The sequence below is a fragment of the Notamacropus eugenii genome, chromosome 6 (genome assembly GCF_028372415.1).
Source record: "Notamacropus eugenii isolate mMacEug1 chromosome 6, mMacEug1.pri_v2, whole genome shotgun sequence".
NCBI classification, from domain to species: Eukaryota; Metazoa; Chordata; class Mammalia; order Diprotodontia; family Macropodidae; genus Notamacropus; species Notamacropus eugenii.
In genome coordinates, this window is record NC_092877.1 from 4,858,258 (window position 1) to 4,879,298 (window position 21,041).

At 43.8% G+C, this 21,041-nt stretch overlaps 1 protein-coding gene across 20 annotated transcripts in view; it reads left to right on the plus strand.

Moving 5' to 3' along the window:
• Positions 1-21,041, plus strand: part of PHF21A (PHD finger protein 21A) — a 213,343-nt gene that overhangs the window by 153,065 nt on the left and 39,237 nt on the right. The window lies entirely within an intron of this gene.

Sequence of the window (21,041 nt, forward strand, 5' to 3'; positions counted from 1 at the left end):
GCAAAGAGGGTGGAGAGGCAGAGTGTTGTGTGTGAGGCCAGTCCTCCGAGACCTGGGAGCAAAATAAGAGGGAAGAACGCTGTCAGGGTAAGAAAGGGCCGAGCGTAAGAGTTTGAAAAGCCTCAGGAGTGTTCTCTTGTGTGTCCTCTGGTCCTAGAGGTAAGGACAAGCAGCTGGGGTTTATTACAAAGGGATCAAATGGTCAGCATTAGGGAAATCGCTTTGGTGACTGTCTGAGAAGTAGATTAAAATGGGAAGAATCTTGAAACAGGAGACTGTTACAGTGCTCTAGGCAAGAAGTGATGAGGGTCTGAGTGGTAGCTGTGTGAGTAGGGAGCAGGAGATGTAAAAGAAAGAGAAAAAAATCTAGTCAAAATGAATCAATGTATCACCTGGTTATGACAGGATATTCAATGTTGCAAGAAATGCAGGGAAGTCTATTTCTCATTTCCTCTCCTAAGCCCAGTTTGGTCATTACAATTACATTGTGTTAATTTTCAGTTCTCCTTTTTCGGCCATTGCTATGTGCTTACTTCTCTGTAAGTTAATTCCTAGACATCTACCCCTACTTCTTTGAATGTGTTTTATTCATCATTTCTTATGGCTCAGTAATATTCTATTAAATTAATGTACCACAATGTAAACCATCCCCAATCAATGGGTACTTGCTTTGTTTCCAATTTTTTTCTACCACAAATAAAGTGCTAGTGTGAATATTTTGCTGTATATGGGCCCTTTCTGTCTTTGATCTTCTTGGAATATTTGCCTTGCAGTGGGGCCTCAGAGTCAAAGGATGGGAATGTTTTGGTGACTTTTTAAAAAAGCACAGTTCCAAATTGCTTTCCAGAATGACTGGGTCAGTTCACAGCTTCACTAACAATGTATTTGTATCTTGACTCTCTACAATGCCTTGGAAATAGTCATTTTTTTTCCTGGAAATTTTCCACCTTTTGTCATCTTTGCCAATTTGTTAGGTGTAAGGTGAAACCCCAGAGTTCTTGGGATTTGCTTTTCTGTTACCATCAGAAGTATTTCACATGATTATCAGTAGTTTGCAATTCTTGTGAGAACTGTTTGTTGGCTTTTGGCTTTGCATTAATTCTCAATATGTTTTGGAAATCAGACCCTTATCTGAGATATTCAATACAAAGATTTTTCCAGTTCATAGCTTCTTTTCTCCTAGTTGCTTTACTCAAAAGGCCATTTCTAACTGGGGAATCAGGAAAGGCTTCGTGGAGGAAGTAGTATTTGGGGCTGTGTCATAAAATTATGATTAAAGGAGAACTTGAAAAAGATATACTAGAAGTAGCAGCAGGGTCCATTTGCATTGTTCACAGTAATGATATTGGCAAGGTGGAAAACCTGGATTCTCTTATGGGACCTGATTAGGTATGGAAATTCTGAGGAAAATGCTGGGTCCTTTGTTTTGTTGTTGTCAGATGTGTTTCAGCCTATCGGATCTGCATTGTTTTTAGATATGCCATACTTTTCTTCTGTGAGGTCACACCTCCGAGATGAATCTCTAGGAAAGCAAAAATAAGGATCCGTTTTCCCTCCACCACTACTGCTGATAATAAGGGAAATTGAAGCACTAATTCCTCACTCTGTATCAGTGTGGCTCTTTTCTCCCCTTCTGCTTAGTCCCTTCCAAACTCCCGATAGATTCATCTTGTTCACTTCACTTCGTTGGTGTTTATCCTTTGTTTTCAGAGAGGACCATGGCATCATGGGTGATGCCTTGCACACAAATTGTATTTAAGTGAGGCAGTGTTGTGCCAAGTCATCAGCCTTAACTCCCTCTTCCTGTGGCCAGACCAAAGTCAGGATGACTGGTGATGTCCCAGGATGCAGGCAGTGGATGACCTTGGTGTCTTTGATGCCTGACCAAGCTCCAAGCATTCCACAATACCTGCTTCAGCCACTGTCACGGACTTAGGAACAAATTGTTCTCATCTATCTGCCCGACCTGCTGGAAGGGGTAGGGGGGAAGTCTTCACATGCTTGGGATAGATACCCCCCAAACTTACCAATGGCTTTGAGGCCTGCCAGTTGCCCTCAGCCTGGTCAAGCCTGCCTGCTGGATGGTTTACCAGGGTGTCATCCCTGTGCGTGCTCCAGTTTCTTGGATCCACAGGGCACAGTTGGGTGAAGGTGGACAACGAAGATGGATGAGTAGCCCTGAAAAGAGCTCAGCAAGCCCTCATGCCAGGGATGCTAGTTCCCCCTGAGCACCCCATACACCCCTCTTCCCTTTATAAAAATAATACCACACACCAAAACAACAGGTGTTTGGGAGCACGTGTTAAAAGTGAGCCAGATAGCAAATTAGTATGGATTACAGTTTGCTCTTAAATAATCATTTTTTAGTCTATAGAAGCCAGCATACAATAAGTAATGTATATTTTTCATTGTCTTTGTTCTGACACCTGCCTGGTGGTTGGCCAAAGTTTGTCATATTTATCAATTTAGATTAGAAATACCAAATTCCATTTTCTCAAAGTTCCTATTTATGGATTTTTCACCTATATCTTATTGTTAGTTTCTCATTCTTCCTTGCCAACATCTGTCCAAACCCCTTGTATCTCCCAAAACCTGGCCCAGGATGGTTCCCTTCATGTCTGTGGGCACTTCTTGTGTTTGACCCTGCTTTGGCAGCGATTGAGCACAGCAGCTTTCTCTTCCTCTAGATGAAAGGGGCGATCTGGATGGAGGCCAAGTACGCGGGTTTGTGTTCATCTGTACCCCAGGACTCTCTGCGAGGTCGCATGCTGCTTCTTTTTCTTCATGGCTTCTCTCAGATTCAGGGGCTCAGCTCAGACCGCATCGGTTTGTACTTTATTGATCCGATGCTTAGTAAAAGTATTTTGCAGTTTCATGTCTGCCAGTAGATTTGAGTTCCTTCTGGAGTTTTTTGTATCCATCTCTAATTGTGGAAATGGAGTGGCCCTTGGCCCAGATGTTCAGTTTGATTCTCATAAGGACCATAAGGACCTCCTGCGGAGGAATTTTCCCCATCACTAGCAAATTATCACCTTCTTTGCAAGTTATAGTCTTAGACAATTGTGTTGATCAGTGAGAGACCAAGTGGCTTATCTAGGGGTAACATAGCCACAAGGAAGTGTCATGGGTAGAACTTGAACCCACAGCTTCCTGGCTTTGAGCCATCTTTATCCACTGCTCTCCACTGCCTCATAGTAAATAATAACAGTAACAGTAGTGGTCGCAGTAATGCCCGGGTGGTCTCCAGATGACTTTTTTAAAGCTCATTTTACAGAGGAGGCAGCAGAGGCTGAGAGATGTGAATTATCATGACCCATAGTCATATGACTAGTTAGTGGTAGAACCAGAACTCAAACCTAGATCATAGAACTCCAAGTCTAATTCTCTTTGAACTTGCTACAGTCCCCTTCCCACCATTGGGCCTGCAATAAATGTTGCTTGTTGATTGATTTCCATTTCTATATACCAGGCACTTTTTTCATGGCCCTCGCCTCATTTCAGTCTTCAGATAAAAAAAGTGTTTGGCAAAGTCCAGGCAAGACAGCAAGGCAGATTGATGGCTGTGAACGATTCAAACTCTGTACTGGGAACCTTTTCCAATTCTGCTTTAAATTTGTGCTGATAACACAGATGGGAGCCCAGCTATGAATCAAGTTGCCAGTCCTTAAAACAAAGAAGGCCAGAATGGTTTGTTTTTGCAGTGCCTGCTTTTGTCCACTGGGATTCAGCAATCTTTCAGCCTCTCGCCACAGTAGGACATGTGTATCCCTGTGTGGTGGACTGATGACTGCTGATGTTTTAAAAATGCCATAACAGAAGCCAAACCGTGCTTTCATTTTCCTCACACGTCTCAAATGTTGCATTCAGAGCTGACCAGTATGCACCCAGCCTCTAGCAGCTATGGCTTTTGACTCCAGGGCAGGCTAAGAGGGAGAGAGAGTGCTGACTCTGGCCCATTGCAGGGGACTTTGCTCAGAGAGCCTGGTGCTAGGGACAGGGGAACTGTGAAAGGAATTTGCCACAGGAAGCAGATCTGCCCAGCACTGGGAGACAGGCAGCATGTATCAGCAGGTAGCAGAGCCATGAGTCGGAGTGACAGAACCTGAACAGATCGATTGGCTTTTGCCTGATTTTCAACATGTGTGTAAAGAGTAGAATTTGAATGTCCCTGTGTTCATTATGGGCTGTTCCTTGGTAAATGACTCAGAAATGTGACTGTCCAGGCTGCTGCCCTCCCCCCGAGCTGATGGAGCCACTCCTGCCTTTCCAGAGGCAGGACTGGTTTCATTTACCTGGTGACAGGTGTCATTCCTTGTCTTTGCTGTGTGTGCTGTAACATGCCACTTGTGGCACACACACACACATACACACACACACAATGGCTCTGATCATACAGATCCTAAAAATGACTCACTCTGATATTATAGGCACCCATTTTATGTTTGAGAAGGGGATACTGTGATAAAAAACACAGAATACATTATAGTATTAACTGAAGTTAAAATATACTAAAAAAAATTCAGACTCACTTAGTCCCAAGTTTCCTGCAGCAGAGAGGGGTTTGGGGAATGGCGAAGGGAGGGTGAGTCCTGCATTTCATCATCAGCCCTCAGAATAGGAAACAGGTCCAGAGACGACTGCCGGACCTCTTCAGGCAACCTTAACGTCTCTTGCCTATTCAGAAACAGAACTTGGCTATAGTTTCATATTCCCCAAGAACAGCCTTATAAACTGATTGATGGAAAGGCATGCACTTGAGTCGCTACAGTGTGCACACTGTGATCGTGAAGATGTGCTACCTCCCGTCTGTGGGGTGTCTGACACAGTAGTACCTCTGTACCTCGAGGAAGTTCGTAAGCCACCTTGTCAGAGACTTGGTCCCCAAATAGTACAAGAAAGCTTGGGATGGGAAAAGTTTTTTCTTAGGTGGCATTAAAGTTGAATGCCATTACACCATATTATACATATGTTAAGGCAGGTTATAATTAAAGCACCTTTTGTTCCTTAAATGGCTTGGATTTTAGTCAAGATTAATTGCATTCAGTGTCTACTTCCCAAGTTGGTTTCCAGTTTATCTGCAGAAGCATGTGCCTGTAGCCTTTGCTCAGGGTAGAAAAACACTAATCTATCTACCTTTGCACATATGGAAAAACAACATATTTGGCAGTGAGTTTAAAAATGGCAGAGGTAGTATTTATTAATGCAATAAGTTTGTCTTTCAGAAAAGGCTATCATGTATGTAGCCACTCTCAAGAAAGATCTAGCGCTGCCTCTTCAGCAATTGTTTTCCCCAAAGAACAGATAGCGAGTGGTACCTCAGGAGGAGGAGTTGTAGCCAGTCAGTGACCTTTGGCGTGGCACAGCTTAGACACTAAGATGAAATGCTTATGCAAAGGTCCCTACATGCTTTAATGTGCCAGACCCATGTTTCATAGTAGGATGCAGAGAGCATCAAAGGTGAAGAAAGATAATCAGCGTTTTGTTTTGGTGTTATGAAGACTTTCTGGAGTCTTACCACACTCCCTTCCTTGTGTGTATCTCCCCCTCATTTATTTGCCTGATTTCCAGCTTTGTACTTTTTGGTGCGGTGTTGTCCCCATACGTGTATCATTGAGCCAAACATGTCTGCCAGTAAGGCACAGAGCGATGCTGGGCTTCTGCTTAAGTCGGCAGTATTCTGGGGCTCCTTTGTGCCGTGTGCTGGTCGTGCCGGCTCCGCAGAGCCTTATCAAACGCAGCCAGTTGGTGCTGCTGGTGTGAAAACACAGGGGAGCTCTCATGTGGAAGGTTAATGGAGTGTAATTATAAAGAAAAATGAACTGCTCAAGCACTCTATCTCACTCTCCCTGCACCGACACTGACAAGGGCTCTGATCTTTGCTAAACCTGAGAGCAGAGGCTGCATCACCTAAAATCATGACAGAAAAGCTATCCCCAATACTGTCAGACAGTGGGCGCTGGAGCCGAAGCAGGAACCAGAGCCTGGGTGGAAAGGCCTCCTTCCTGGGGAGGGGGCTTCGCTCAGGAAAGCCTGAGAACATCTCCTTGTTAACCAGGTGCCTACATGTCTCTTCCTTTCTTCCAGTCAATTTGTTCTATTTTTTTCCCTCCTGATTAGTGGCTTTGCCAGCAGGCTGCAGGCAAGCAAGTCTGCCCCGTTGTGTCCATCAGATAACTACTATACTTGCCCTGCCTTCCCAGCCACCGTTAATGGAACTGGTTCTGCTAACAGAAATGGAAGCAATTGGCTTTTTCTGTTCCCAGGACCCAAGCTTAGCAAACCGTAGGAAGTGTGAGTGCCGTCTGACAGCTGGGCCTTCCTCCCAGGAGCTGCATGTGGTTCTGAGATTATATACGCCTTTGTGGGCTTGGGACACAGTGAGATCCTTATGTCCTTTCTTGGAAAATGCCACAAGAAATCTCCAGTAGGGGAAAAGCATCTGTGGAGGCCAGAGACAGAAAAGGAAAGAAGAGAGCAGGAGACACGGAAGGGTGTGATAAGCAGATAAATTTGCATGGCAGGAGGCTGCTGCATTGCTCACAAGCATTGCTAAGGCTTCCTGCTTCCCAAGCATCCGAAGGGGAAGCTGAGCTAGGTTGATTTAGTGTTTTTGCCAGCTCAGCATAGAGTTGAAATAAGGTGTTGCAGACTGATGCAACAACAACCGAACCCCTGACATCTTGTTCTTACAAAGTCTAAAACATGTAACTGCTCTTGGCAAGGCTGCACTACCTCCTGAGATAAGTAAATTCAGCATCACATACATTAGGCCTGTGGAGACTAAGCGGGAATGATGGCTGTGTCACTTACCCAGCAGCCCTTATTGACTGAGCCATCCTCCTTGGGGTGATCGGGCCGTGGGCGGAGGGGGAGGAGGGGGAGGGGGAGGGGCAAGGGCAGCCAGGTTTAGCAGCATGATCACTGATAGTTTATGGGAAAGAACGATAGAGAATTTTTTGCACTGAATAAAATTCACATTATTTACAGCTTTATGTTGAATGGAGTTCTTGAAGACCCAAATGGTACCAGATTCTCTTGTATTGATTCAGTGGTAGTAACTGTGTTAGAATTATGGCATATGTTCTAAGGGTGGAAGGGTTTTAGTAGGATCTCAAGTCAGCCCTTCCTGCTCCATAGAGCAGGAAGAGAAGAATATGATTCAGACCAGGACAGCTCCAGAGTGACATCCCTACTCAGCTGGAAGGTGACAACTAATCAAGCCATGGCGGTGCTTGGAAGGAATGCAGCTCACTGACCCAGCTGTGGCCACTGTGGGGCCGGGCAGAAGCCAGAGGTTGAGGGTTCAAGAAATTCAGGTTTCAGTTCCCACTCTACCTCAAAGTAACTTTGGGCAGGCCCAAGGCTCCTTCCTTCATGAAGCGTGTCCTGGGTAAAGCCAGGCACTGGACGGGCCACCTGCCTCCTGGCACTCACCTTGGTGGATAAGTCACAATCACTGCCCCTGGCTTGCCTCACACATACAGTAATGGAGAGAGAATATGAGACAAGGGAGACAGAGAATTGCTAGGCGTCATTGTGACTTCAACGTTTTGAAATCGTCAATTCATTAAGAAATTGTTGGAGAAAAGTGATTTCTTCTCAGCTTGTTTAGGTTTCATTCCAAAGGCTGGGTTCTTAGAAGTCTGGCCTACTCACTCTCCACGTGAACACCCTTTTTTCTTGCATAAATTGAGTGACTTGATGTTTTGTTTGTTTTCTTAAACTAAGCAGGGTTAGGCTGGGTCATTGTTGGGATGAGAACCTCTGAGTAGGGCCCAAGCTCTTAGCGCTCTCAGCGGCTCCTTGGGAAGCTGCCTTTCCCTGGATCCTTGCAGGCCATCAGCAGCCCCACCCGCTGCACTTTACCTGGCACTGGATATAATGAAAATCCCCGTCTAGTTAGTGCTTTCCAGATTACAGGGCATGCTCAGGGGCATTATCTCATTTAGTCATGGGACAATGGTATCTTGATCAGATGCCAAGCCTTCTGAAGAGGGTAAGCTTGCTCTCACTCCCCAGTCAGCTTCAGCAGGATTCCTCTTCACTCTCTGCCCTCTTCTGTGGAGTACTTTAAACCACTACTATGTTCTTCTCCATAGAGAGCTGCCTTTGGATGTTAGGGAAACTGATCCCCATTCATCCGAGTATGAGGCAATCAACAACCATTTGTTAGACATCTATGACACGTCACATGCTGTACTGCGTTCTGAAGACACAGACGGAAGTGACTCTGGCTGTGCTTTTAAGGCATTACTTTGTAATGGAGAGAAGCACTGTGTGTGTGTGTGTGTGTGTGTGTGTGTGTGTGTGTGTGTAAGAGAGAGCAGATACAAGATGAACATGAGGTTTTTTGGGCAGAGAGGGCACTTGCAACTGGTGGGGGTGTCAGGAATGTCTCCATGTAGAATGTGGCCCTTGAGCTGGATTTTGGAGGAAAACAGAGATTCCAAGAGGCAACAGGGAGAAAGCCAGGTACAAGGGACACCCAAAGACATGAAGGTGAGAGATGGAGCATTGTGTGTGAAGGACAGATGGTATGTCGGACTAGACTGGGGCGTGTATGGAGGGAAATGAAATGTAGGTAGACTAGAAAAGTCTCAAGGGGTCAGGGGCCAGTGAGCTCTAGGTGCCAGAGGAGTTGCTAGAAGGAATAGGGAGCCATTGGAGCTTATTGACCAGGGGAAGACACAGTGAGACCTGTGCTGGAAGAAGACCATTTTGGTGACAGGGTGAAGGATGGATCAGGGAGGGGTAAGTACTGTGGCAGAGAAACTGAGTAGTCCCAGGTGAGAAGTGAGGAAGGCCCGCCTGTGGGTGTGACTGTGTGGATGGAGAGAAGGGTGCCAATGTAGGAGACATTGTGGAGACAGGAACAAAACCTGGCAACCACTTGGACACATGGGATGAGTGAGTAAACAAAGTGGAGGCACAGACACAACCATTGAACCCGGCAGAGCCAGGGGGCCGCCAACCACAAGAGCTGGTGCAGATAGAGGAAGGGGGGGATGGGGTACATCCACACTCAGTGTGTAGGACATGGAGGTTGGAAGTCATGGTCCGACAGGCAGAGAGGAGACAGTGTCCAGGAGGGGAGGATGGGCAGTGTCCTCGGATGTTGCAGAGGTCCAGCAGGGCCAAGATGGAGAACACAGGAGTGTTGGAAACTTTGGAAGGAATTGGTGTAGCTCAATGTTGATGTCCATAGCTTGGCTGAAGATTGTCTCACCGGGATGTCAGATGACTTAATTAAGTAAAGTACTTTGAGACCCCCTGATGACTTGGCACAGCCATGTAACATTTTAAAACTTTTTCCCTCATTTCCTTAGTTTAATTGTGTATTGCGCACATGCTTTTGTATGTGCAAGACACTTCACACACGTTTGATGAATGAATACAAGTGAGTGAACAAACAGGAGGCCACCACTCCCCTCATCTTTGGCACTTCTTTTGTCACAGGTCATTTAGTTAGTGGAGACTGATTTCCTAGGCCAAGTTGCCTATTCGTGTGTGCCACACCCTTTCTACTCACCTCAACCCAAATTGATGGTGAGCTGCAGGCAGGAGGAGCACAGCGTCCTGGATTCAAAGGTCAAAGGGGCTTTGGATCGCAGGTCAGACTTTGTTTCCATCTCCAAGGTGAGACTGTCTTCATGTTAGGCATTTTATAAGTATTTGTGGAATGAATACGCACGCTCCCTTCTAGAATCATTTCCTTGCTGTTTACATTATAGGAGCATAGGATTTAGAGCTAAAAAGGACCTTCAAGATCTGCCTGTCCAAGCCCCTCCTTTCCCAGATAAGGAAGCTAAGTCCCAGAGAGGGTGACCCATCTGCTGAAGTGACAGCTGTCCTAAGTGGCAGAACCACCATCCCATGGAGGCACTTTAACTGTAGCTCCTGAGCACTTATAACTACACCATCCATTCTTTATATCTTACTTTTAAATTCATTTCCTCCAACTCTTTCATTATTATAAACCTTGATTAAACAGAATGTTAATTGAATTTTCTAATTAACTGTGGATAAACGTGAAAACCCTCTTGCTTCAGCACCTTGTTGAAAATCACACTAAAATGCATGGTTCCGATTGCCTGCCCTAGTGAACTTCGTTTAACGGTTCTTTGGTAATTGGAGGTTCCTGCTCAGCCTCGGGGCTCATTGTACTGTGCTGCGGCAGCGGACGGTGTTGGAGACGGAGATCAATCTGTACTAACCCCAGGTGTTCCTGGGAACGCGGAGTTGATGTTGTCATTGTTTTAATAGATCCCTGGTAGAAGATGGCTTTGTTGTCATTTAATGGCCTCCAAGAATTTTTAAGCTGGCCAGAACCTTGAAGATCACCCGAGCACACCTCATCTCTTTAAAGACGAGGAGACTGAGACCTCTGCAGGTTAATTGACATGCCCCAAGTCATAAATCGAGTTAGCTGGCAGCCTCGTTCTTTCCCCATCCTGTATCCTCCTCCCTCACCTAGAAGTGCATAATACACAGGGAAAACAAGTGTTGAATAATTGAAGGCTTTCTCATCTGTCCTCATCCCCTTCCCCAGTTCTTAAAACTGACAAAGGATGGATTTGCCTCCGAGGCCCAGAATGAGAGACAGGATAATAAACGTTCTAGACCTGGAGGTGAAAGTACTTCCCTTTGCTTTAACCTTCGCTGTCCTCATCTGGAAAGAGAAAGTGACATTGGTTCCCAGAGCTCTTAGGTGAGGTGCCTCCTGCTGCCAGAGCTGGCTGACGCTCTCTGAGCCCTGAAAGCTGATGCACCTTCCCCAGGCGTACCCAGCCAGCTCTCTGTACACTTCACGTTGCCTGTCGTAGTAAAATGGGGACAGTGATATAGGCAGTGCCTCCCTCACAAGGCAGTTGTGGGACTTTCCATACCTGCTGACCTCAAGACTTTACTGCTTGTTACTAGACCCCAAGGAAGTCAGATGAATGGGAAGCCCCACGTGCGTACACCAAAATATTGCTAGCAGCATGTTTATGGGAGCAAACAGTGAGGGGGAAGTAGGTACTCATGCACTGAAAAGTGGCTGAACCAGCTGTGTGTCGATAGGCATGTAGTGAGATGTTGCCCTGTAAGAAGAGTGAACAGGGAATTTAGAAAAACAGGAAGGCTGGTGTGGCCTGATGTTGAATGAAAGATGCAGTAACTGTAACTGCACAAACCAAAGGACTGCCCTAGGGCCTCGGAAGCTCCCTTCCACCGAGAGAGGATAGGAGAGTGACTTGAGACATAAAAGCAAGAAATGTCTGCCAGACCTGAGCTGGAAGCCCGAGGCGTGGGGCTTAGCTCTGGCTCTGGCACTTCTGGAAAAGCTCAGGTCATGCAGCTCCTCCAGTTTCCTCATTTGTGCAGTGGAGAGCTAGATCCTCAGGTCACCAGTGGAAGCTAGGTTGAGACCAGGGCAGGGACATCAGGATTCTGGGAAAAGCCCGTACTAGAACACGGTGGTCCTTGCTCCTCTATTGCACGGTTTGTGAGAGAGCCAATGAGACCCTGGGCATCAGGCACTTTGGAACCCTTAGAGCCCAATTGAAATGTGAGCTGCGTGCTCCGATGTGGATAGATCACTTCAGGCTCTGTCAAGTGTGCCTGCTTCACCAGCAGTGGGTGTCCCTCTCCTACACCAACCACAGCAAAGGGAGGCAAGGGCAGGGAGATGTTTAGGGAGGGGGAGTTGAGCGGTTAGCTTGGCTGTCAGTCAGCAAGCTAGACACAGAAGGAGGATACCCAGCATGGAAATGAGATAGTCTAAAGGCATTTGTACCAGACGTGATGCGAGGTGCTGACGACCTAAGGACAAAGAAGGAAACAGTCTTACTTGCAAAGAAAACATTTTTACTCTTTACTCCTGTTCTGAAAAGTCTTTCATGTCTTATTTTGTGAAGTCTTAACTGCATTCATATACTTTTGAGAGATTAAATCTTGAAAAATTTTTAGCTTATAGAAATGTCCTTTCCCCCATAGTTAAGGTTTTATGAAATGTTTGAAAATTTTAAAAAATATATCTTTTGTCTCTCAAGAGAATTAATGGTTGTCTTCTTCCTTTACCTTGCTCAAAATTTTCTTCAGCCTTTAATAAAACGGCTCATGACAAAAGATGTAAAACAAACAACCCACCTCTGAGGTTCTAAAGGACACATTCAGGTTTCTGCCATCTCTTGTAGGAGGAAATCGTTCTGCCATAGGAGAGTGAAAGGCATTCTCAGTCACATGTCCTCAAAGATCCAATCCCTGGAGTTAAGCATCAGTCATCTTGGCAACATATGAAGGTGACGGGATCGCTCCCTCTGTATGGTTTGATGTGGTATCTCGGCAGAAAGTGTGTTTGTAACACTATCCATTTTTCTGTTGAAATGATTGCACAAATACTTAGTAATATATTTAACGGCTCGCAGAGTTCTTTGTAGTCCTAAGAAACCCTTATGCTGTGGGTTAAGAACGCTTTGATTTTAGCTCAAATATGGATAACAGTTATTTATTATTTATTGACCACCCAAAGTATGTTTGGGACAGACCAGAGAATAGTTATTAAAGTATATCCCCATGTGGCATTTCTGTCTTTAATGGTTTTTTATCATTATCAAGGCTTGCCTTGTTTAAATGCTTCAGGAAAAGTATACATGTTTAATTATATTTCAACATACGATATTTTCTGCACTGTTCATTTTGCATAACCAAGCTACTACAGTTGCTGTGTCTGATTGCTCGTTGTAGTCTGAAGTGCAGTGCCTTTGACATGCATCTGGTGGTTTTCATTTTCCTTCATCTAATCAACCCATAACATAGATTTAAGACACACACTTCTTCATTTATAAAACATAGACTCACCTTGGGAGAAGAGACTTATTTCAGAGGGCGCACAGCTCTGCATCAGAATTTCAGCTGATCGTTCAGAGCAGCCTCTGACCTGAGCATCTGTGAAAATAGAGGGTTTGTACTCTAATTTCCAATTGGTTCCAAGGTTTGAAGTAGAAAGAAAACAAGCTGTTTATCTCTGCAGTATTCTCTGCACACACACACACACACACACATACACACACACACACACACACACACAATTTCATTTTTAAAATGTTGATACCATTGCTATACTTGCAACCATTTCCTAAAATTCTACCTGGTTTGGGGCGGGAGGATGAGAGTGTTTCTGCCCTGCCTGGGCCAGTGCTGGTGTGGCCAAGGCTTCCTTTGAAGTGGGGGTGGAGCTGTGGAGTTATGGATGATGGTGGTTGCTGAGCACATACAGTAGTACTAGTAACAGATGGGTTGCAAAGGGGCACACATTTGACTGAACCGGAGCTATGTTTAATGTGCAAATGGATAGCCTCTGTCACAGCTCCCTAGGAGACAGACAAAGGAGGATTCTGGTACCCTTGCACTGCCAGCAACTAAACGGCATCGCCATCAGCGATTTAGGGTGGGTTTTTCTTCTGCTCTCCGACTGTTTACAATCTCCAGGGCCTTTGGTTAGGTCAGGTTACATTGAAATTGGCTTCTCTTTTAGGGAATCAGTGCTTTGTGACCCTGCCCAACTATGGAGCCATTGGAAATCCAGGCTGCACTTGAAGAGACTTAGCCTGCGTAGAAAAGGATTTCTGCAGCAGGTTTGATTCTCAAGCAGAAAAGCAAGACTGAACTGACCTTTTGGTTGTGCTTCTAACTTTTTGGAAAACAGTGTTTGAAGCCTCTAACAGAAAAAAAAAATGTGTTTTCTGATGAAAATTGTATCACTAGAACATTTTTGACAGTGAGAAGAAATGTCCCATCAATTTAACTGATGCCCTGAAGGACCATTTTGACCCTCTCCTGCTAAAGTGCCCCAATAGAGTGCTATAAGGCAGAAATAGGACAGTTAAGTTTTAGACCACGGTAGCCATTATAAAAAAAAATAGCTTGTAATGGGAGACTACATGTCCCAGCATACAACATTCTTTTTTGCTCCCAACAACAGCATGTTGGGATATGTAGGCTGCCCTAAGGCACCTTACATCTCTTTAGAACAGCTGCTGCTTGTTTTAGACAAAGTGGGAATGGTCTTCAAGTTCTTCGAAAGGTCCCTAGGTTGGTAAAACTTGACCATCAATGTCTTTAAAGGCAGATGTTGGGGGAGGAAGAAAGTTTACCTTTAAGAATGTAAATAAACTTGATAAGAAAATTGTAAACTGTATTTCAGTCAGTATCAAATTATTCCTTATGAAGAGGAGAGAGAAAGGCTGTTGATAAACATCAAAGGTCTAATTCCTTATGAAGATAGGATGTAAACAACCCATTAATGCAAATACTAGCATAGTTGTTTTAATCAAAGAAAGAATCAACTCCAAAGAATATTGTTTAATTAAATAAAATAAGGTCATCTAATCAATATCATTACATATTAAATCTCCAGCATCTGTTAAACATCCATCCAGAGAATCTTGATCTTACAGAAAAAAAAATTACCTGGATTATTCAAACTGTTAATTTTACATAATTCACCTACATGTTAAAGGCATTTTAAAAAAGCAATATTTTTTTAAAGTTTTGTCTTTCTTCCCAAATATTAAAGACTAGAAAAAAACTCAATCTCAGGATGCACAGACTAGAATTATCAACAGAGCTATCATAAAATTTTAAATTTACCTTTTATTAATATTTTTAACCAGTTATTCTTTCCAAGATGAAAGCATCAATGATCTTAAGTGGTTGGGACCCATAGTATATGAAAAGAGTTTTGAAGCTAAAGAACCTGGTTTCCAGCCCCAGTTTTGCTACCTCGTATCTATGACTTTGGGAAATTCTCTTCATCTCTCTAGACCTCAGCTTCTTTATCTGTAAAATGAAGGAGGGTAGACTAGAAGAATGCTTAAGGTTCTTTTCGATTCTAAATCTCTGAGTCTGCTTGAGTAGAGAACATGTACTGCACATCATGTGATGTAAGAGGGGATTAGGTGACAGACCTGAAAAATTAAGAGAAACATAAGACTATGAAGTAAGTTTAGAGCCAATAGAACCATGTACATAATGACTATAGTCATGTAAATGAAAATATTGCTAGAAAGCTTCTTAGGGAGCATCTGAAACAATTATGGTATATGAATATAATGGACTATTTTGTTCCACAAGAAATTGTGAAAACAACAGATTCAGAGAAGCCTAATAGGACTTATATGAACTGATGCAAAGTGAAAGGAGCAGAACTGAGAGAACAATTTTTACAGTGATTACAACATTGTAAAGTACAATTTTATAATGTGAAAGATTTAAGGATTATGATCAGCACAGTGACCAATCATAACTCCAAGAGATTAAAGATGACTACACTTCTTGCCTCTTGCCAGAGTGGAGATGGACCAGAAATATTGAGTGAGACATACATGTTCAGACTTGGCCAGTATGTCTGTTTTGTGTAAACATGACTAATTTGTTCCAGAGGAAGGTTTTTGTTTTGGGGAGAGGAAGATCGATGGGGAAGGGACAGCGATACTTCTTTTGCAAAAATAAAGGAAGAAAAGAGCATTTAAAAAATAAATAAATAGAAGTCAAACTTTATGCTCTCTGACCTGGTGAAAATATAGTAGATTTATGCCCCAGAGGGCTCAAAGAAAGGAAGAGAACACACAAAAGTACTTGTAGCAGTTCTTTTTGTGGTAGCAAAGAATTAGAGACTGAAAGGATGACCATCAACTGGGAAACTCATGAACACGTCATGGCGTAAATGCGGGCGAATACTGTTGTGTTGTAAGCAGTGATAAAGGCCATAGAATCAGGAAAATCTTGGAAGACTTAGATGAACTGATGCAAAGTGAAACGAGCAGAGCCAGGAGAACAGTTTGTACAGTAACAACAGTATTCTACAGTCAGCTTTGAAAGACATAGGGACTCCGATCAACATAATGACCAGTCACAACTTCAGAGTGCTCATGATAAAAATATTATCCATCTCCAGATAGAGAAGGGATGGACTCAGCATGCAGATCAAAGCACATCTTCTCCCTCCTTCCCTCCTTCCTTCCTTTCTTCCTTCCTTTCTTCCTCCTTCCTTCCTTCCCTCCTTTCCTCCTTTCCTCCCTCCCTTCCTTCTTTCCCCCCTCCCTCTCTCCCTTCTTTCCTTCCTTCCTTTCTTCCTTCCTTCCTTCCTTCCTTCCTTCCTTCCTTCCTTCCTTCCTCCTTCCTTCCTTCCTTCCCTCCTTCCTGAGCATAAGTATTTGTAATAAGCTTTGTTTTTCTTGCCTTCTCAATGAGTGGTAAGAGGAAGAAGGAAAGAATTTGGAACTGAAAATAAAATTTATTTTTTAAAAAAAGATGACATTTTGGTGTGCTCATAGAAACAAAATATTCACAGTAGCAATTTTTGTTGTAAAATGAAGTGAAATATATGCCCATTGATTGGTGAATGACTAAAAGAAAAAAGCAATGAGAGCACAGAAGGAAGTTGAGGAGACGCAGACCAGAGGGCAGCGTTGGAACCAAGTAATGTATTAAAGTGAGGATTTTACAAAAGCAAACAAACTTTAGACTCTACATACATGGTTTCATGTACACTCACTTTTTCAGTTCTTAATTTTATAGGGAAATTATGTATGTATGTATGTGTGTGTGTGTGTGTCAAGTTCCTAATAACAAAAGGGAAATCAAAGGCCTGTGCACTCAGATTACATGCAGTGTGCTGTTAGCCTTTGTTCCAGAGGCAGGTGATGAAGCTAAGTTCTCTAGAGCACCAACTGCGGGTGAGAGACAGTGGTCATGCTGTTAGATGCACTTACTTTATTGGGTGATTTTAATTATCTATTTTTATCTGTTATAAAGGTGACTTCTGGAGGGGAAGTATATTGGGAAGTGAGCATAGCATTAAAAAACCCAAAGACATAAATAAAATTTTTTAGAAATAGCAACAAAGAAAAAGTTACGGCTTTTGCCTCTGGCAAGCAAGTGATGTTTTGAAGGTATTTGTGAGAAGATTGAAGCTGTTTATCTAACTGTGACTGTAACGATTACCAGAGAGGCTTGGGGGAAACCTTCTAAAGCCTTAGAAAGTGAATAAAGTATAATTATTTTTAGCTAAGCCTATTTTTACAGCTACTCCCACAGACATTTCCTCCTCTTCCATCTGAATCCTACTGTGTGTCTCCTCTTTAGCATTCCTTCTAATAACTTCAGTACAGGCTTGCTCATGGAATACCACTGTACTAAAAGGGGCGGGTATCGTGTTGTCTGGCTTGTTTTCCAAGGTGCTCTGTGCATTTTATGGCAGAGGTAGAAGAATCTTCATCTACATGTTCCTTTCCTCCAGATAACACTTATATTTTACTCCAGTTGTGGTTTTGCCTCTGCTGAGTTATGTCAGTGACACATAACTTCCACTTCAGAGGATAAATATATGACAGTATTCCGGAAACTGTCATCGTATCTGCTTTCCACAGCCGTGGTGTTGATATCTCTCTGTATTATTTATAAATGCAGTGATTAAATTTCACATTGGACAGCAGTAGGGTTTTTACTTTGGGTAAAATTTAGCTTTATCAGCAAATATTAGTGTCTTCAGTTACAGATTTTCTCCTCTCTCAAAATTGAATTTCCTTGTCTGCCTCAGTCTGAGCAGTTGGCATATCTGGAGTTGTAGGAGAGAATCCCTCTACATTGTGAGATTAGGATTTGGCTTTCTGTAATTGATGGGAAGTTAAAGCAAATCAATCAGCCGCTTCTCCAGGTCTTCAAGATTGTCTTCAGCAGCACTATCCCATTCCTTCACTGTCATACTGGAGGAAGAGGCCATTTGGGTAGTCGTGATACAGGCCTGGTCACACCCCTTAAGAAAGTGATCCAACTGACCCTGCAGAGATTGGTACTAAGCTCACAGAATAAATGAGAGGATGCAATGGGGAGCAGAGCTGTACTGAGTGGGGTAGAAGGGCCTGTGGAAATCTGGCAGCATCTACCGTTGGGACAAACAAACCTTATTGAGTCCTCTGGTGAGGCCAAGGAGAGGATCCCTATTTTAAAGCAACACTGTGAGACTTAACTAAGATGTTCATGGCCTGATTTAAAGAGGAAAAAAGCCTTCCATCTGGCTTCCACACTGTACAAGGGCATAGGAGCCTAGAAAAATTGGCTTAGGCAGCAGAGAAGCCAGCCTGACTTTCTGCTGAATCGGACCAGCAAATCTCCATGTGTTTCTCTTTGAGATTGGGCCTGCTGTCGTGTGAACAAGATGATAGTATCACTGAATGTCATAATATTGATTACCAAGGCTACCTGTCTTAAAAACAGTGACACAGGATGTCAGAGGCTCTGTGAACTCTTCTGCCTGAGCAAGCCCTGATGAGACCTAGTGATGTGGATGTCAGGGGAGTCTGGGCCTCAGAATTACACGCTGGGCTATGGAACAGCTCTTGACAGATGGATTGAAGGGGGCTGCTATTAGCCAGCATTGAGGCCTGGCAGGCCCACCTATTGTTTTCCAAAGAATGTATCAGGAAGACATGATAGGCTCTTCACTTTTCTTCCGTTCTTCTCCCGCCCCCAGCTCCACATTTTATCTCCTCCTTGTCTTTTCTGTCTTTAGACTCTCATTAGGTTGTAAATGCCAGATTAAGAAATGACCTGTTTGTGAAGGGTGGATTTTTCACATAGCTACAGGATTATGCAGAGATGCTCTAAGGGGATGGATAAGTTTTAAAGGTTTTTCTTACGTGTCTAATGCTGAAAATGTCAAACCGTTTGCAACAGTATAATCATATTAAAGAGTTAGAAGACTTTCCGTTGGCCAGCAAAAGTCATAATTTCTCTGATTAAAAGGATCAGTGTTTACAGATTTAGGAGACAGAAGGATGATGCCTTTTGCAAGGGACGTTAGTGAACGTCAGCTAACCTTACCCGGCACGTTACAGACGTACCTTCTAAAGCTCCAACTTGTCCCCACATTTTATCTACTACATAAAAGTACCACTGAAACCTAGAAGGATTGCCCTGAAATTGGTGGGAGGGATCTGTCTGCATTGCCTGGACCCATATTAGGACTGTAGGTTTGGCTGTCTTTTACAGAAAAAAAAAGCTGCCTCAGTTGACCCTTTTAAACTGAATGTATCAGCCACTCCAGATCCAACGAGCATTCAGACTTTAGGGCAGCTCCTGGGCTGTTGAAGTGCTTCAAGTAATTTAAACAAGCGGAGCAATCAGTATCCTCCTCCATATTTCTTTGTATTGGCTGTTCTCTGCACCACCACCCCTTCCAGGATCCACCTAGCATATGCAGAAACACAGTGACCGTGGCCTTTCAAAACGAAACCAAATAAGTAAAAAAAATAACTTTCCCCAACTTCCACGATCTGACCCAGGCTGCCTACAGAGCCCCTTTTCTGGGCTCCCTTTCTTTCCCTCCAGAGAACTAATGAAAGTTTGTAAGTATTTTGATCCAGTTTCTCCCAAGCGTCTGTGGGCTTTGTTTCAAGGCCCTGGGGGAGGAACAGTTGTGAATGCAGTGTGACTCACTTGACTCCTACTCGGCGAACTCTTACTCTGATTGGTTGTCACCTTGCTATCGCCATATGGCTGAGGAGTACTCGAGCCTCTATCCCCTCTCTCCATCTTTTCCCTACTGTTCGCTTCTATTGGACATAGCAAGTTCCTTGCATTGTCTCTTGCTGCTGGCTTCCTTCAGTTAGCCAGGCAGTTGGAGAGCACCATTCACACTGAATTTCCTAAGGATGGCTGTGGAAGAGAAAAACACCCTTTCCTTTTGTGCCCGGTACAGTAATTATTTAGGCCCTGTGCTGTTCTTATTCAGAGTTCATTTTTTGGCAGGTGTCACATTGGTCTTGTATGACTTCCTCTTGATTTCCCTCCTCCTCCGGATTTGAGCTGGTTTCTGTGAACGTTCGGGCAGTCCTTTCTTCGGCTGCTAACTGCTGACGTAGCATGTTAGAGAGTTTGTTAACATGTTTGATGTCTGAGAGTGGAGAGCTGAAAGCAGTTCTAAATCATTATTCAGTTCTTAAAGATCTAAATGTTCTGGCAGTCACTGAACAATAAAATCTACATCTAAAATCCTGAACTACCCTTGCCCCTGCCTCCTCCTCCTCAGAGAGAAGGTTTAGTATTATCATCACTATTATTTTCATGGGGAAGAAATGGGCCTTGGAGAATCTGGAAGTCACAGGCTTCGGAAGCCTTCCGTGTTGTGGCTGGCTTGTTCTTGGGTCATTCGCAGACCCTAGACATGCAGTCATTCACAGATGGGGTGCTACAGGGTGTCCAAGAATTTCCTTTTCAATAAATTGGCCCCCATTTCATATTTCATTCTCTGAAAGGTTATTCAGGAATAAGGATTTAACTTATGTTTTCATTCCTAGGTAAAATTCTTAAAGTAGTGCATTAGTGCTACTTTTTGAATATTTGATGGAATTTTGAAAATATAAACAAGTGTGCTGTGGATCCAGGTCCTTGGGAGGACACAGTGCAGAAATATGTTCTGGAACCCTAAGTGGTAATGGGAACACGAATAGGAAGACACCAAGCCCTTGTTTTTACACTTTTCATTCATTTCCCTTTTGTCCCCCCCCCACATCAGAAAAATAAGGGTCCATGTTCCAGTCTAGTATGCTCGTCTGGGGTAGAAGACCTCACCTGACTCCATCTCTGAAGAGTGTGTAAGTTCAGCCCGGCTTCCACGTTCTCCCAAACTCATCCGTGGGACCCCTCCGACCATTATTCCACTCTTTCTTCTAGTCGAGAGAGACAGCAGAGCCAGAAGTCGGATCTCAACATCTGTCCTCCCCAGCCTCCCGCCTCCCATGCACACAGTACTTTCCACATGACCTTAAGGGGGTATAAATAAGTGAGTGCAGAAATAGAGTTATCTGATGATGAGTTTCCTAGACTTGAACAAGGCTCAGAAAACTTAAAAATACTTTGATTTGAAAACCTGATCATGTGCCTCCATGTCCCTGCGCTGCGTGTTGTTACACCTGCTCACAGGGCCTATCGCATTTTCCTCTTTTTCCCAGCAGTACAACTTAGCAAGTTTACATAGGAACTGCCTAAGGCAGAGGGGC